General features: G+C 42.8%; 4 protein-coding genes across 6 annotated transcripts in view; all 4 read left to right on the top strand.

Moving 5' to 3' along the window:
• Positions 1-17,325, top strand: part of LOC126567956 (diacylglycerol lipase-beta-like) — a 300,577-nt gene that overhangs the window by 223,900 nt on the left and 59,352 nt on the right. The gene's annotated exons all lie outside the window — the stretch shown is intronic.
• The window catches only part of LOC126567939 (peptide transporter family 1-like), a 490,614-nt gene that overhangs the window by 202,699 nt on the left and 270,590 nt on the right, over positions 1-17,325 (top strand). The window lies entirely within an intron of this gene.
• The window catches only part of LOC126567830 (uncharacterized), a 206,247-nt gene that overhangs the window by 168,501 nt on the left and 20,421 nt on the right, over positions 1-17,325 (top strand). The gene's annotated exons all lie outside the window — the stretch shown is intronic.
• Positions 1-17,325, top strand: part of LOC126568306 (mitogen-activated protein kinase p38b-like) — a 643,298-nt gene that overhangs the window by 132,060 nt on the left and 493,913 nt on the right. The window lies entirely within an intron of this gene.

A 17,325-nucleotide genomic window follows, 5' to 3' on the forward strand; every position in this document is an offset into this window, starting at 1 on the left:
TTCTTTCATAACTTTTTAACACTTTGCTGGGGGGGTGTTGGTGGTTTTTATAACCACTCACTCGGGAGAAATGACCATTCGTTTCGGTGTACCGTTGGACGGGTTTTTGAAGCTCAAGTGCAGCGTCATGATAGCACCGGGATGTGGTTGATGGGTTTCAGAAATGGAGATAGGATAAAGGTGATTTATATATGAATCCGTGGACGGTCACAAAAAGGGATAATGAATCTTAGATGGCTTTTTTAAGAAACGGAAGATCATTCTTTATTGGATTAAGGTACGCTTGAAACAAGCAGTGTGATTTTTGGCAATGATTGTTTATAAAAAGGTCTTGGACTTCTGAGCTGCCGACTAAAAAGTAAATAAAAACGAATAACATTTTTTGAAGATAGAACTGTCAATGGTGCCACCATGAAGGTTGAAGGTGGCAATTTTCTGTTATATGCGGATGAAGCCAACATTTTCCATCAACTCTGTACGCCAGAGGACCTTCTAAATATTACGTTCAAGATCTTGGCGTGGCGTCTTTCGAGGAACAGCTCGATCATGTCGTGGTGCGATAATGTCAAGGACCATTTGGTAGTATTGGCATACACACATTACGCGGAAGTTCTGTGAAGGTCTTTCTCGACCCGATCCTTGGCATTCAACGTACATTTAAGTGCTCTGCTCTACGCTTCTGGGATCGTATCCTGGAATATAAGACCTAAACGCCAAACTTGCCTTCGTCGTTGGATTCCTCAACAGTACAGTACCATCGATTTTTCGTCGCGCTCCTCTCGTCCGTAGGTCAGTATGTGCCATCCAGAGCAACGATCTCAGTTGCGTAATCCTCAACCTCAGTTGACGAAACGACAATAAGTATCGTGGATATGACGAAAAATGTTTTGCTAGTATTTAACATGGATGATATCCACGACCAACCAATAAACTCTGATGGCTGGAGAGCCGCTCTACTTACTTGACATTGATTGATAATGATTGTCTCATGTCTCATTTATTTTAAGTTCACTGCTAAGTTCTTCAAGAGCACACTAATCGCTCGAAGAAGGATTTGGATTTTAAAGTATTCCTGAACTTCAGACATTATTCCATGAACAGAAGAGATTTTTATCAGATAGTAAACTTCAATAAAAAAAATTGTGTTCTCCCAAATTCTATGGCGCTAAGTTTGGACAAACGGTAGATTGTCAAGATCACGAAAGTGCTTCACAATGTGAGGAATATGCGAACCACGTTTTAATTATCAACTTCTAACAAATTTCTTGTCGTTCAATACATATGCTATGTCACTGTAATCCTCTTTTTCTGGTAAAGTTGGCATATTTATTGCTTTTAGGGTCTATTATTTGTAAGTCGTAATAAAAGCAGTCCTTTCACTCTCACAGCTTAATGCCAAAACTGCTGACAAATGAGTGTTGATGGAGAGCAGATATTAAATCCTTACCTCCACATGTGCATTTTCAATCACAGGCCGGTAGAACAACTCATTCAAGAACCATTGTGCCCTTTTCCTTGTACCTTGTGGATAACATATGGTACACGATCTGTTTCTCGAACCCACTTTCTTTCCACAAGATTCATTTCGACCACAGCGTTTCCGCTCGTAAATGAATTTAAGTATAAAAAGGCAAAATGTGTTTCATCAGCAACCCGGTTTTACTTCGTCACAATGCATCACCATTCCGTGACAATCGTCTTGTAACTATTTTCCACCCGAATCATCAAAACATTGACAACGGTTTGATGGAAAGCTCAGCAAATATTGTACGGTGCAAGAATGAAATGCCTTCCCAGAATTTTCCACCCAACAACAGGGAAACATATTTTCATACCAACACTTTTTTCTTGCAATTCACAACTTCCGTGTTTCCTTCCACGCCTACCAACGGGCTATCCGGCCGCTGTTCCCAGTAAGCGATTCGTCGACTTCCTCTTAAAAACTGGTGACATATTCGGCAAAAAATTAATATTCAGCAGCCGTAATTCTTTTCCCGCGACTTCTGGAGTTGTGTGTGTGTGAGATGGAAAATGCCGGCTTCTAATCTCGATCATGTTCCCCCTCCGGGTTTGGTTCACATTTTTATCGGGATTCTCTTTGAATTCGCGTCGTTTCGGGGTGTTTACTGTGTGCTCGCCGAACTTGCCCCAAACCTCGCGAACACAACAGTCGCAGTTTGCACAAATTTTCCCTCATTTTTGGGATAGGGAACTTTGTTTGTCGATGCTTTATTTTTCTGCTCTCCCACACCCTTGTCCTCTGCCCACCGCGGTGTAGAGACTCCTGTGAAAGATATCCCCAATGAATCCGGCTAGAAGCTTACTGAGCAAAAGCCCTCTTCTCGTGACCTCTCTTATCATAAGTCGATGCCACTCACATAGAGCGTCCTTGATGGGCTCAGGACGAGATTTAGCTTTTCTGAACAGACGTGTATATAAGTGTGCATGTTTGGGGTACATGGATGGAGTGATAAGGCTTTCCCGTTCGTTTCAGCTGAATATCGGCTGAAGAATTCGTTTTGCATTTTTTATGAATTTAAATTGACTCGTAGAGTAAAAATACACAAAGGAAAGACAACTGCCGGGCCAATGCAGCACGTAAGCCTAACGCAGGGCTTTGGTGGCTCATAAAATCAGCGTAGACCTTGGATTTTTTGCTCTTCCTCTTCTTCGCTATCTCTCCTCCTCCTTCTCTTTCTTGATCCCTTGCGGGTGAGTCACCGGGAGGCAAGCTTAGATTTAATAATGCTGAGGTTATTATTTGGGAAAGATAATTCCAAATTATGAAGCTGAAGGCTTGACTTAGGCCGATTGGGGGAGGGGTGGTGGTTCGATGATATCACGGTGAGGGTGGAGAAAAAAATTCAAAAGTCCGGATTAGGGAATGCCGGCCCACTGTTTGTGTCGAGCCGAACGGGCTCGGTCGATCGGAGAACATTTTGTGGAGAATAATTAAATTGTATAGGCTTCATAAATATGGATCAATACGACCATCGACCACGGTGATGTATGCTTGTGTGTGTGTGTGTGTGAAGCGGTAGCAAAGTATTTTGCAACAAGAAACAACAGCTGCGGATGGGGAAGGGCAGAAGGCTGAAGTTTGAGAAAATTATGCCCCGATAATCGCATTTATCGGAAAATCCACTCGACAAGGATGAAAAATAAAACTTCTTTTACCCTTGTTCACTGCACATTAAACAGTTTTTTATTTTTTTCAGACAAAATTTCAATTATTCGTTCATGAAATCTTTCATTTTTTAAGTTTTATTTTAATTTGATAAATATCTCTATCTTTTAAGTATGTTTTGTTTCGTTTTTATAGTCGAAATGTATTTAAAAATATTAAAAATACTTCTGAACATGAAAAGTGTCTCGGAGTAATTTTAGGAGCCAGAGAGATATTTACGATCGTCGATCGTTTTTATAAAATGTATTTTTAAACAAATACTAAAAAATATCTTATGACGATACGGCGCACTCCATCATACTCAAAATAAATTTAAAAAAATCTTATTTAAAACAAGCTTTTAAAATAATACTCCAATTGATTGTAACACATTCTTTTACGTTGATGGTTTTATCCTATAACTTACCCGTAGTGCGCAACTTCTGCTAGTGATAAATTCAAAAATACTTTCCGGAAGCGGAAGATTTCAAGCACACCGAAATGGTTTGAAATTCTTGCTGGCCCTACAAAAAGAACTTCATTGCGCGGTAAAGGGATTTGCTCCTTCAGCTCTTCACGATAGTAAACTTGTTTTAGAAATTTTAAGGGACCAAGACAATGTAATTGAGCCGGCGGAGAGAGGAAGAAGAAAAAAACCTCGGATCGTCACAGCTTGAGCTTGGCTGGCTCGTAAGCCGCCAAGTAATAATGGGTGGGTAAGGATTTGTGTCCAAAGATTTGGCATTTGCGAAGGCGAATGGGGGAGTAGCCATTGATTAGAATCGTTCGCCCATTCAACCGGCTTCACTCAGTTAAACTAACGAGCAATATCAATTCAATTATTTTCTATCTATTCCCTGCGAGCTTTTTTTCACCCAAACACCCCCCCAGGGAAAAGCGTGTGCGTTTGCCTTAGAAAAGTAAACAGGGACGTACACGCGCGCGCGGGTAAGACTTGTGGCTGTCATCTTGTAAGCCGGAAATGTCATCTTTACCGTACCGCGCTCAGTTGCAGGTCAGTTTGCAGTCAATGCATCCGGTGACATCGACAGTTTTCCACAATCAACTGCTGTGTCAACGCAATAAACCGAACCCCGAAACACGAGCAGGACAGCTTCCGTCCTGTAATATCCGGCTCGGTTTACGATTGTTTCTGTACATGCACCGACGCAAGACACATGTATCGGGAGAGTGGTTTTTGTATTTTTTCCTACCCTTTTTCTTCGAGATGACAGGAAAAAAGCTATTCGAATGTGTGCTCGTGTGTGCGAAAAACAAGAAAAGCGTACGCCGTGTATGCTGCACCCGGAAAAAGAAAAGTCAACCGGATACTTTCTTGTGCTTGCGCTTGTGTTTTGTTTGTTTGACAATCGAAATAAATAAGAGCGTGCGCGGTGGAAAAGTGCACCGAGCGGGAAAATTTATCGTCCTCCCTGGCGTTTGGAGTTTGTTAGAAATAAAACAAACACACCCACTCCACCTTGAGTGGAGGAGGGAGTGGAAAATCACCTCCCTCCCCCGGAAATGCACGAGCAGTAGAGCAAACGAACGTAGTCTCTGGTCTCTGGTTTGGCACGCAAAAGGTAGGTTGTTTGCGTTGTCAGAACTATTCGTAGGAGTTTTCTAATTACTATAATGAAGATAGAACATTTGCACAACGGAAAAAGTGAAAGAGAGAGAGAGAGAGCGAAAGAGAGCAGAAGACGCTTTTCGTCTCGTTCGTTTGTCCTCCTTCTTCGTGCATGGGAGTTTCCTTCTCCATGTTTTCATGTTGCTTTTTCCCTTTCATTCTTGTTGGTGAGTTTTGGGAATGAAAAATGTGGTGCGTTTATTTATGTGTCGTGTGTGTATGGGTTGGTGGGTGGGAAAAACAACAACCTTCCCCCCTTCTCCCACAAAAAACTCACGTTCCCTCACAATAATGTTAGGTAAACGAAATCAGAAAACGAATGCATGCAATATTTGTGCATATGTGTATGTATGTGCAGCAAACAACGCAAGTGCAGGACGAAAACGGAAATTGCACCTGGCTCCTAGAGCCTAGGACAGCTTACCGAGGTCGAGAGAGCTCAGTAAAGCAAAGTTTGACGAGGAATAAAACAAATATAGCATTTGGCAAATCAAATTAAAGTGTGCCGTATTTTTTTCGGGACGAGTCCGGGGAATGCTCATTTGTGAAGGGAAGGAGGGGGAAAAGTTCTGTAAACATGACGAAAAAACGGGACTAGATTTCCGGCGCTGTTGACTGTCACACAGCTTCAGAAATGAAGTTTGTTTTAAGTTAATTAATTATAGTTAAATTCAATTAATAGGGAAACATATTTGTTGTCAAGAAATAAAGTAAAATGTTTGAGTGAATCTTTGCAAGCTTAGTTAGTAGAGATCTTTTTCTGAAAATACATGAATATCGCTTTTTTATTATATTTTTCTCGATTTTATTGCTAACATTCTCTTTAATAGGTCTCGTTCATGATGTTGTTGCTTCGAATAACAATTCCCACAATAATCATGGCGCTTCGCCGTTTGCATATTGCATACAATTAGGCGCAAATACTATAATTCTAAGCATTTTCATTAGTTGCTTCATTTCACTCACCGAAAGTCGAATAAAAACAATTTAAATTACAGTACAAAACGTTCTACACAAGCTAATAACCAACAGGTCCCATTTGAGCCTTTCTTTTGACGAAATTCAATCATTATCTACCGATAGCTTTCAAGCCGTGCGTGTGATGTTTTTGGCTTTACCGAGTGCCCTTGCCGTATGCAAATAATCCGCCCCACACAGGCAAAATCCCGAGTAACGGATCGAGCGAATCGGTGGTTGTTGGTGAACATGCATGAATGAATTATACGCATTCGCACAACCAACACAACACAACCGACACCCTAAACATGGTGCCAACATTACTCGCAAGTCGAGCTGCCGCTGTTTGGAAGGAGCCCTTTAGTTTACACGCACCTATACGCAGACACACCCAACCGAGCCACTGCCAGTTCGTCTTGCGCTGAAAGAATAACACTTTTCCAATCGACTTAACACGTAAATATACAATACTGGAGTGTATAAACATAATGGATGAGGGAAAATCGCTTACGGTACGATTTCGGTTAGCACGATTCCCAAAGAAAACTTCACCTTCAAGTGGTGGTTAGAGCTGTGGGTTTTCCTTGCCTTTCGTTAGATTGGATAGATGGGTATACAGCAAACAAAAAAAAAAAGTACGCACCCGAGTGGGCTTCTAATAACTGTTACCGTACATACACGTACGTGTGTGAAGAGTTGGTACGGGTACTATGAAAAGCGATTTTACCCGCCGACGTTACCCTATTTCCAAGGAACAGATTTTGGGAACGGAGAAACAATCGTGCAGAATGTGTTGTGCACGATGGCTTCCTTGACTGTGTGTGTGGGAAGGATTTGAAGCTTCAAGATGTTTTACTTACCACAAGAAAAGATTTTTATAAGGATATTGTGGGGTTTTGGAGGCTGAATAATTTATCGGTTGATTTTTAAAGCGAAATTAAGCATTGTACTTGGAAGAATGGTTCTTTTGTTAATGTTGGCTTAAAGCTCCCTCACCAATCCTCTCGGAATAATTTCTACAACTGAAGATATTTGAAAAAAAAAAGTCTTCTCGGTCTTCAAAATTATTTCCATCAAAATCACTCAATGCTACACCGATTTAAAAGCTTAGTACGTTTTGTACACAAAGCAAACTAAACTAATAAAAGATGGCCGTAGAAGCCATCGCCATGTCGTAAAAATGGTCTCTGGTGTCTCAGTTCGCCATTTTTAAGTCATCCACATGAGTTTCAGAGGAATGTCAGGTCCACGGCTCTCCCACTAGTTGGGGCCATCTTTTTCAGTGGTTAATATACATATACTTGTTGACTACACGCTGTCAAAGTTTGAAAGCTTCGTCAGTTTATTTACGATAGCATTGGACGAACTTTTAGATGTAGTTTTGTTAGTAATGTATGCACAATCTAAGCCTTGAAAAAGATGGTCGTTGAGTCACAGATCCTGGCACATCTGAAGAAGAGAAAGTCTATCAAGTGGAAGCCTAGATCTTGCCGTCAGACCATTTTAGACGTCCGGAGAATACGTGACGTTCCCTCTACTTATCTTCAGGGTAGACAGTGATCTCGCTAATTTTTAGTGCAAGAAACCTCCCAAAAGTTGCTATCTGAATTAAAAAAGTACCACGAAGATGAGGAAGTCTTGTCCTCATCGACTTGAGGTTGAAGGACGAGAGTTGGATACAAACGGGATGTTTTGGGAGTCTAGAGGATCATAAGCATACCAACCGCAACGTGTCCCAGATTCGCCCGATCGTGAATTTTTGGGTCAATTTGAAAAGATAATATATCTAAATAAGTTCGTGATCAAAGCCTAAAAGCTGTCCAAAAAGCCCAAGCGTTCTCCTACTAGGCGATATTAGACCGATTTTCTATCATTTAAATACAGTGTAACTGTTTGTGTAAACATAAGCACAATCAGAAATGCAAGATAGCATAAATTATCCCTTTACATGGAATCTAAAATGCAGATGCACGAAGAACATATTGAGCAGGAAAATCAATTGAACTATCTTTAGGTCTATTTAGCATGCAGCGTTCCATGCATCTTCCCAGCTATGTGAAACGCTTTAGTCTTTTTCCATACACAGCAGCGAAAAGAGCAAATCGTTTCTCGTGCAGAAACCGTTTTTCCCATCGAGCATCGCATTCAATCGAACGGAACGGAACGGAAATCGTTGCCACTTTAACAATTCCGGCTGCCCGAGAATTACCGCCCAGCAGCTTTCATGCTGCAGTGAGCACAACTTATGCCTCACAATCTCAAGTCTCGCTGTTTGTGGGTGGCGCGTGTGGAGCGGAAGAAAAAACACACTTTCCCCGCTTGCTCCAACTCGCCTTCCAGACACACGTATGAAGCACATTTCTCCACCGCCACGATGGAAGGATGTTTTATGGAGCAGTTTCATCGTGCACCACTCGGACTACCGTATGCATCCTGGGAAGGGAAAGGTGCAACCATGTTATCGATGAATTCCGTCTCCGTACCGGAATGATTCGCTTTTCCACATCCTTACCTTTCTTTTCCTCTTCGCAGACTAATGGTCTGGCAGCTGGTCGATTTATGGTGGAATTTTTTAATATTTCGTAAACTTAAAACTATTTTCATGACTGGCTGCTCAGGGTGGACGGGTGTGGCTGGCTGTACAGGAAGACCGTGAGCTCGAAAACAAATCCATTCCGTTTTGGGCAACATGGCGAAACACCTCAAGACTGCTACACCGAACGGCAGAGTTAGAATTGAGATACCAACAGTGAGTGAGCTTAAAAAAAAAAAAAGGGTGGACGAGCTTGATGCCCGCTACGACGAAGAAAACGAAGCTCAGTCCAATGCCTCCAAAGCTCTTGGAAGGTCCAGCGGCTGCTGCAAGCGAAAAAGATGTAATGGATATTTTATTTCCCCCGATGTGTGTGGGTTTGAATTTTAAACATTTTATCGGCCCCATCATCCTGTAGCTGTGGTGTAGTAGCTCTCTGAACCGGAGAGCAATCATCATCGACCCCTCCCCGGACGACGGCCCGAACGGAAGCAAGTTTGAAAGTCCAAAAAGAAAAGCAAAAAAAAAAAAGGTTCAAATATTGATGGCATACTCTTCGGTGGAATACAAATTCAATCGTTTCCGTTTTGCCGGAACAAGGGCGCGAACTGCCTTCGACCTGTCCTTGGAATGTGTATCGTTTCGTTTACTTTGCTCCTTGCGAGCGGCTGATCGAATGTTTTATTTTCGTGCTTTGGAACAATTATTTTTGGTGGTCTTTTCCCTACCATCGGCCAAGTCTGAATGAGGCGCTGTGAGATATGATTTGAAATTTTGTACCACCAACGGCGTGGCGTAGTACGTGGCTTTTCCAATAGAAAAACTACCACCAAAAGGCGCCCTCGCATCCAAAGAACAGGGAGTGGAAAAAATTTGAGCTAGGAAAAAAGCACACCACCGCATGCATGAAGCATTATGTCGAATTTCGAATTCTCCAACCGTTGGGAATTTGTATTGTGCCTGCCACCAAGAAAAACCCTTGCCAGATAACGCTTTTTTTTTGTTTGGAACGGTTTATATAGATGGCTTTGGTTTTATGTAAATTGTTAACATTCGAATATTTATTTATGTGCACGAGGGCAAATTGGATTTGGACTGTTTTTAGAACATTACCCTGGGCGAGGGCTATCTCCCCTCTTTTTGGGGTAGAACGTTGCGGTGTTTCGGCACACAAGCAGAAAAAAAACGGGGGGCGAAAGAACATAAAATACTCCTTCTCCAATGCAGTAAGAGATAACCATTAACGGGCGTTTTCACCGAGGCACGTGGAAAAAAGGGGTTTGCGGTTTCTCTGATGTTGATTTGTACTGAGGCGCTGAGGAACAAAAAAAAAAGCTTCCCATCGAATGGGCGTGTAGTGGCTTAATCGTTATTGGATCATAAATCTGTGTCCGCCGCATCCTGATGCCGCTGATTGCGTACAGAGAGAAAAAGCGAGCAAATGGGTGGAGAAAAAAAGCTTTATATTAACCATTCTACCTGGTGGGGAGCTTGGATTTTGCAAAAAAAAAAAACAAAAAACAAAACAACTGGGCAAAAAAAGGTATGCAAATCGGTTTTATCAGCACGGCCAACAGCGCCACCGGAAGAATGATAGGTGATTGTGTAAATTTCTTAGTACAGCTTGGCGCTGTGCGTGATCGGAAAACATTACATATTTTTTGAATAGTAGTAATAGAATGTGTTGGTAGCTTTTTTTATTCTTCTCAAAAGGTAATAAAAAAGTTGGATAATAATGATTACAATCTTGACCAAACATTTGAAAGTGTTGTTTGCTTTACAATCATGTTTTAACTCTTGTACTAATGGAATGGATGAAAAAGGGAAATGCTCGTAGAGTTTGAGTTTTAATACATTTGATAATTTGAGCACATTAAATACTTAAGATCAATATTATGCCAATTGTTTGCATACGATCAGGCGTTAGAACAATCGTGCTTTTTCATAATAATAGCATATCAACAGATGAATAAAAAATCTAGGCGACGTTTTACGTTAAGGTACAGAGTTTCACAGGGTATATCGAATTTTTAATTTCTGTAAAGGACTTTTCCTCCATCCTGTTAATATTCCGTTTCAGTGGGGATAATTTTCTAGATAAAAGACTCGAGAATGCCCCATGTAAAAGAATATATGCCAGTATATTTTCGGTGTGGTTACAACTCGCCAGTAGGTTTCTCGAGACATTTACCTCTTCTTGGATTGATGTCCGTCGCTTCCAGATGAAATATTAACCCGCCCTTGTCGTATGAAGACCGGCGCCGAATTGGTGGTAAAGCGGCTCACCACCAATTTTTTAGATAATTTTATCTTAATGTCTTTAAATTTAATTGAAAACGGTTCTCACATTTATAACATCCATATGGCATGAGAACCCCTTGTGGTGGGGAAGAAGAAGATATCGGACGGTTCACGGTCGCCATGTTGTGGAGAAAAAAAAGATATTGGACTTTTAATCGCGACGAGAACGGAACAACATGAGCTGAGCAAACCAATTTCTTTGTTTTTGGCTGTCCAGACAGTCAAAATATTCTAGATGCAAATCTTCCTTACTAGAACGTTGGAGACATCAAAGCCTTCCCTTTGGTCAGGGGACTCTCGATGCTCATCGGCGGAGCAGGTCGGCCAGGCGAGTTTGGATATTCAGAAGGAATGTCCCTTGCAGGCTTGTTGGGGATTTGAGGCCTTACTTTGGGTAGGGGGACACTCAAACTTCTAGAAAGAATTGAACGCAATGTTTAGCTTGTTGCATCTGCTCCCTAGACAGCACCTCAGTGACTGAAAAGACAACTTTATTTATACCCAAATTATACAATAATTTTTGCTCGTTTTTTGTAACCGAAAAATCCGATCCAGTTGACAGTGTTTTTAAAATGCCTTGACACCATAGAAAATTATGTCCACGGGAAAAAAAATATTCATGAGATGCTGAAAAATCCTTTGCTAAAATCAGAGAAAACGCGACAAAAATTGTTCGGGAGCAAGGATTTGTTTTGTATGTTTTCAATCGGCAACAACAAAAATATTGGCTACAAAATCTCACAGGGTTTTGGATATATTTTGTAAGCTACGTGTTTATTTTGTTATTGAATCTGCAATAAATTTACATTGAAGGTTTCGAGGAAAAAGTACTTGTAAACGTGCTACATTCTGCAGGTAAAGTGATACTTTGTCCTGTGTTTGCATACCAACAGGCGCTATGATTGTAGAAAGTTCGAAATATCTATGTCAGTTTCTCTCTGTTCCATTTTTTTTGCCGTTATATTGGTATTGAAACAATGTTTGCCTCATATAAATAATAAATCACCACACATACACACATACACAAATCCTCCATAAAAACAACTTGTAAATGTAATTTCAAACGCAGCGGGTGAATAATAACAAAGTGCTACACGGAGTTTCACATCAATTGACATGATTTCTGTGCTTTCACCGCAACGGCTTCATCAATGTTGATGCGTTCTTCAAAATGCAATTTATTTTCCACGGTCAGAAAAAGCGATTTTCTTCACCAAATACCGAACCCAACAAAAACACTCACACATACATCCAATCTCTGCAAATGGATTCACAGAAAGCGTAAGCGATCATTTGAGGCTGGTGTCCGTGTTTTTCCTTGTGTGCCAAAGAGGTACAGAGGTGGGAAATGAATTGATCTTTTTAACCTCCTCCACCAAACCCGAATTTGGATTCATGTGGTGCGAAAAGACAACAACGAAAAACTCGCCAGTCGGATGGAGCAAAAACACACAATAACAAAGAGATAAACTGTCACGTTTGCTGACGAAGGAAAAGATTTGTAGCGGGGGTGAAGTAAAAAAAAACCGGGAGAGCAAAAAAAGCTTCAAGCACACGTAGTGCGAAACAGTGGAAGATCAAATCAAGTGAGTAGTTGAGACCGGGGCCAAGAAACACAACAACAAATTGGAAACAATTTCCAACCAAAAGGGGTGGCCCACAACGGCCCTCCCGAAATGGTGAAGTGGTACGATTCAATCCATCAAAAAGCAACCGCCGCACGGGCACTCTCAAGAAACACAAACACTTCGATCAAGAAGCTTTGTGGAGCTGGCTTTCGGTGGAGGTGGACAAGCGAAAAGAAAAAAAAATAGCTCCAAACAAACGGACTGCGGCAAATCACACCAAATCCTAAAGCTTCAGCTCGCAGCAAACCCAGCGAGTGGGCCACGTGTCCCTTCGACAGCCAGCCGTGCGGGGACGGGGTGAGCTGTGAAGGTTTTATGCCGAACGTTCGCTTCGCCATCGATTTGCTGGACGTGGTCGAGCCCGTTTTGGCATCAAAAGTCGAGCTTGCCGTGCGTTTCGGCCTTCAAGACAATATTTGTGAAGAGATTTTGTTTGGCAGAAATCCGCATCCGTCCGCATCCGACGGTGAGAGATTCGTCACCGGTTGCCGAACACACACTTGCTGCTGCTGACACTTTTCCAACAATACGTGATGCTTCGAACCGTTGCGTCGGTGCTTGTCCAAACCGATTGCGAAGGAAGGACCTGGTTACGGGGTAGATGGAACAATATTTTTCCACCACTGCCACTGTATGACTGTACGACTGTAGACGGAAGGACACGGATTGGATCGATTGGATTATTGCGCTTAAAGCCGAAGAAAGCGTAAAGAAAAACAGTGAGGGTGAAAAATGCTTCTTGGCAGGACCGGGTAAAAACCGCACATCGATGTTCAACCTGCTGCCGTTGCCACGTTCAGCAGTTTTCGTTGACTGACGAGATCGAGATGAAATTTCGCGGAAGATGACAGGAATTATTTCTTCGCCATCGTTTGCATAAGGGTTCGTCTGTGTCTGTGCCCAAAGCAGGTGAAGTGTGTTTTCTTTCGCTTCGCTTTTCGCCTACCGGAACCGGGAAAGATGTGACACGTTGGCTCCTGACGTGGCAAGCAAATACGTACCGCGCATATGAATTATGAGGAAATGGTTTTGCGGTAGAAAATTCTCACTGTTCGTGTCCGTCGCCAGCGATGGGTTGGCAGCATATGTGAATGATTTGCGTCGAACTCGGTCGTGTGGCTGGGTGTAGCATGTGTGTGTGTGTGTGTGTGTGTGTGTGTGCAAACCAGCATTTGTCAAATGGAAGATGATGATGGTGATGATGGTGCAAACCACGTAGAAGACGACGACGACGACGATAGCAACATATTCGGCAGCGAATAGAGGCACGCAGTTTTGAAACTCTTTTGTTGTTGGTTGAATGATGAAGAAGTAGATTGGCAAAAGCGTTGTACTTTGCTTTTAAATCCGATTGAAAAATAAAGTATTTTAGGGAAGCTTGAGTGTATTGCTTTCCTAGATGATTTGCTGCGAGATTGAGTGTTGTGTTTGTAACGCCTGAACCTATGCAATGTAGAACTCAAGCTTAAGTTTACTCCCATTAAGGTTTATTTTGGTATAGTTTGATATCTTCTGTTGGAGCATGGGTTCTTGGGACGGATCGGTGGATGAGCGTTGCCGATCTCCAAACGGTACAATTGCCGTTCAAATCCCATCCGGGCTGATAAGTTCTTCCATAGTGACAATTGAGTATTCAACCACATAACATCACCAAGTCTAGTAAGCCTTTGGAAGGCCGGCGTGATCTATCTATAATTCTTTCCGCAGTACAAATGCAGTCTCAACTTATCTTCACGCACGACACCCAATGGGACTGCAACGTGTTATCTAAAAACAATACACATCCAGCGCTCACGTGCAAGCGCATGTCCCAGCGAAGGGCGTAATAAAATATTTCGCCCATAAAATAAATCTGTCAAAAATTGTCACCCATCAATTCATCAATCGAATCAACGTCAATTGGTGAGGTTCGTGATTTGGCCGAGGATGCGCCAACGACCGATGCACGTACCGCTCTGCTCTCGGTCATGAATCGTGACTGTATGCGAAAATCGTGAAGATATTTCGCCCCGAAAGCCTTCCCTCATCGGGGCAGTGTGGCAGTTGACTAAACTATTGAACCGATGCTCCGAGCGATATGTGTATGCGAACCCAGGCAAGAAAGAAGGGAGAAGAGCAAAAAAAAACGAGTCACGATCACAACGCGCTTCGTGTGATAAGACAGCCCCGGCCCCGTTCCCGGAAACGTCGCAGCGCTCTGCGGTGACACTTGGCTCAGTGGAGTGTTGCTAATCCCTGCTCGCTAGTAGCAGCAGGAGCCATTTGGCAGGTTCCTACACGAGTGTAGCTGCCCGCTAACACTCGCTAAAGGCTCGGCAAGTTGCATATCGTCGCTTGAGTGAGCAGCTTAATGTTATTATCTGCCGCTGCCGAAAGTGGGATGTTGATTGCCACGGGTAGAAGACAGCTCAGCTTGCGGTGTAGATAATGCAATAATGCGCCTCAGCAGGCGCACCGACTGTGCGTGAGGCGGGAGCGAAACGGGAGACGATGGTGGCGCTCAAATTTTCCTTATGAGCTTTTCTTTATTTCCGAGACCATCAGATTATGGCTCGATTTGTCATTGGCTCGGTTTTGTGCCGGTGTGAGAGGGAGCAGGGGCAGAATCACGGCGGTTTGCGGGGAGGATCATTTACCATGGTCTTTCTTTAGCTTGTCGGCCGGCCCTAGCATATCTTCAACTTCTTCCCCAAACTCCTCCACTTTAGCGAAAAACCCCAAATCGGATCAATGTTTGGCAGGGCTAAGTGAGCATCTTAAGCACCGGAGGACACCAAAGCGTGCCATTCTCTGGGACACATTAACTACTGCCCGTGGAATGTTGGTTCTGTTGGAGGGAGGTGAGTTACTATTTCCTCGCACACGGTGCTTTACCTCAAGCACACGCACACCACGGTTGTGGTAAAGGTGGTTGTAATAGTCGACATCTTCCGCTGGTGGCGCACGTGAGGATTTTCCACATCGAAGGTTATTTGCCTACAATGGGAAAGGAAGAGCGCCATCAGTGTGCTTCTCTACCATTTTACTCTAACCATCAAAATGGACTGCTCTTTTCCAAGGTCAATGGAGGCTTTTTAGCCGGGAGTCGGGCTTCTTTGTTTGGTGAAATATTGGTACGTGCTGGTGCGAACATGACTCTTCAGTTTTATATTTATGTATGCAGGTGGATGCGATCCAATCACCGTTCCTTCGAGAGCATAAAAGAAACAATAATTGCTCAAAACTGATGAACAATGCCTAAACAATGGACAAGATGAAAGATATTGGTGCTAAGAGGTGTATGAGAATGATTTATAGAAAGCGTTTTAAAATTGTTTATAAATAAGCAACAGTCAATTGTTCTATTATTTGGGCTTTAGTTGAAAAGGTTTCCTTTACCGATTATGCATAAATGAAATTAGGATCGAAGATTATCCAAAAGATTGATAAACGAATCATTTTGACCAAGATAACGCCTTAAATTATGCACCGTCTTTGAATGTCATAAGTGTAGTGTCATATTGGTAAAAATGATTTCTATAGACAACTAGGAATGCTTTCAGGAGTTTCTATTGGCCTTTCCTTATCCTTGAGTTTTTAGTTTGTATTTCCTAAAAGTATTCAACACCCGCTCAAAGTTTCATTTTATAGCTCCACGGTTAGTCAAGCTCGCTGCTTAGATCTCTTCTAAATGCTGCCTTAAGCAATAATACACCCAAATTACCACCATTACCATCCCTTATATGATTAACACCCATTTGCTTCCGACTGATGTCAGCAGCAGGATTAAACACGTAACCGAAAAATGGTCGCCGGATTCATAGGCAAAATTTCTCCCTCGGGAAAGGTTCGTCTTATTCGATAACGTTGATGGACGTAAAGTGGGCGTGAATCGATCCGTAGATGAGTGTCTCACGAGGCGTGGTGCCGCAACTCCCGAAATGAGGACCTCTTCTTGGCCTTTGACACAACTTACCCCGAGGACAGTGTCAATAAACCACTCGGATTGATTTTGATTGCGGCATCACAGGCCACACTACAGCTGAAAGGTTTATTAATTTATCCCTACCCGTAATGTGATGCGAGCGGGTCAGTTACGGTTGGGGGTGAATCTCCCGGGACACGCCGGGAGCCGTTACCCCTGACAATCGTTACATTCTGTTCCGGTATTTACTTGCATTAGTGTTAGAGCGTGCGCGAGGCTCAATGTAAACCGGCCACCCCTTTTTATTCCGCGGGGTTATGTTTGTGTCAGAGATTAGAGGTAATGTTCCGCAGCAAACTACCTATCAGGTTATGGTCCTGATCCCGACAGTCTTTCTTTGTTCGTGTTTTTGTTTATCCATCCCATAATGAAGCACATAATTCAGGCGAGGATCAACATTATGAAAGCGATAGCGAGACCACCGGATGTGAGCTTGTTGTATCGGATGTACATATCTGGGGACAGTTGCAGTAGTATGAGTGTGCTGTGATAGTTGTGCGATACGATATCGCGTGCCGGCAGCGTGTAACCGGAGGAATCGGGAGAACCAGTAAGTTACACGAAAGTGGCGCAGTAATTTACTTACTATCAAAACCATGCAGGCAGTATAAACTTTAATCCTTTAAAATTACACCGGGTGAAAACTGAATGGGGGGGAAGGGTCGGGGAAGGATTAGGAAGGAACAAATTAAATTGCAGCTGGTTCCGTATTTCGCTGCACAGGCACAGGCACCACCGCAAGAAGCGTGGTGGTAAAGAGAAAGAATCACCCATTTTCGTCTCACTACTTTACGCAAGAAGCAGATTTCGAGCGAAGCCCTGCCCGTTAGTCACTTATACGTGACATAATCTTTAGTTATAAATGAGCAGCGGAACAGCTAACTGCTGCTAATGGTAATAATGCTCGTTCGCGAAGGGTAGCGATGGTGACGGCGACACGTGGTGGCTATTGCGCTGACCTTTGGCTGTGCCGTCGTTGTACTACGACTACTACTACTGCTGCTACGCCTTAATCCTACGTGGGCAGATCTTGAGCGTATGTCGGGCTAATTAATGATCATTTAATTCTGCGGACAAACGGTAACCGGTATCGTTGCTGCTGATGCTGCTGCTTCTACTGCTGCTGGATGGAAGCAAAATCGCTGG

This window comes from Anopheles maculipalpis, chromosome 2RL, assembly GCF_943734695.1.
Source record: "Anopheles maculipalpis chromosome 2RL, idAnoMacuDA_375_x, whole genome shotgun sequence".
Classification (NCBI taxonomy): domain Eukaryota; kingdom Metazoa; phylum Arthropoda; class Insecta; order Diptera; family Culicidae; genus Anopheles; species Anopheles maculipalpis.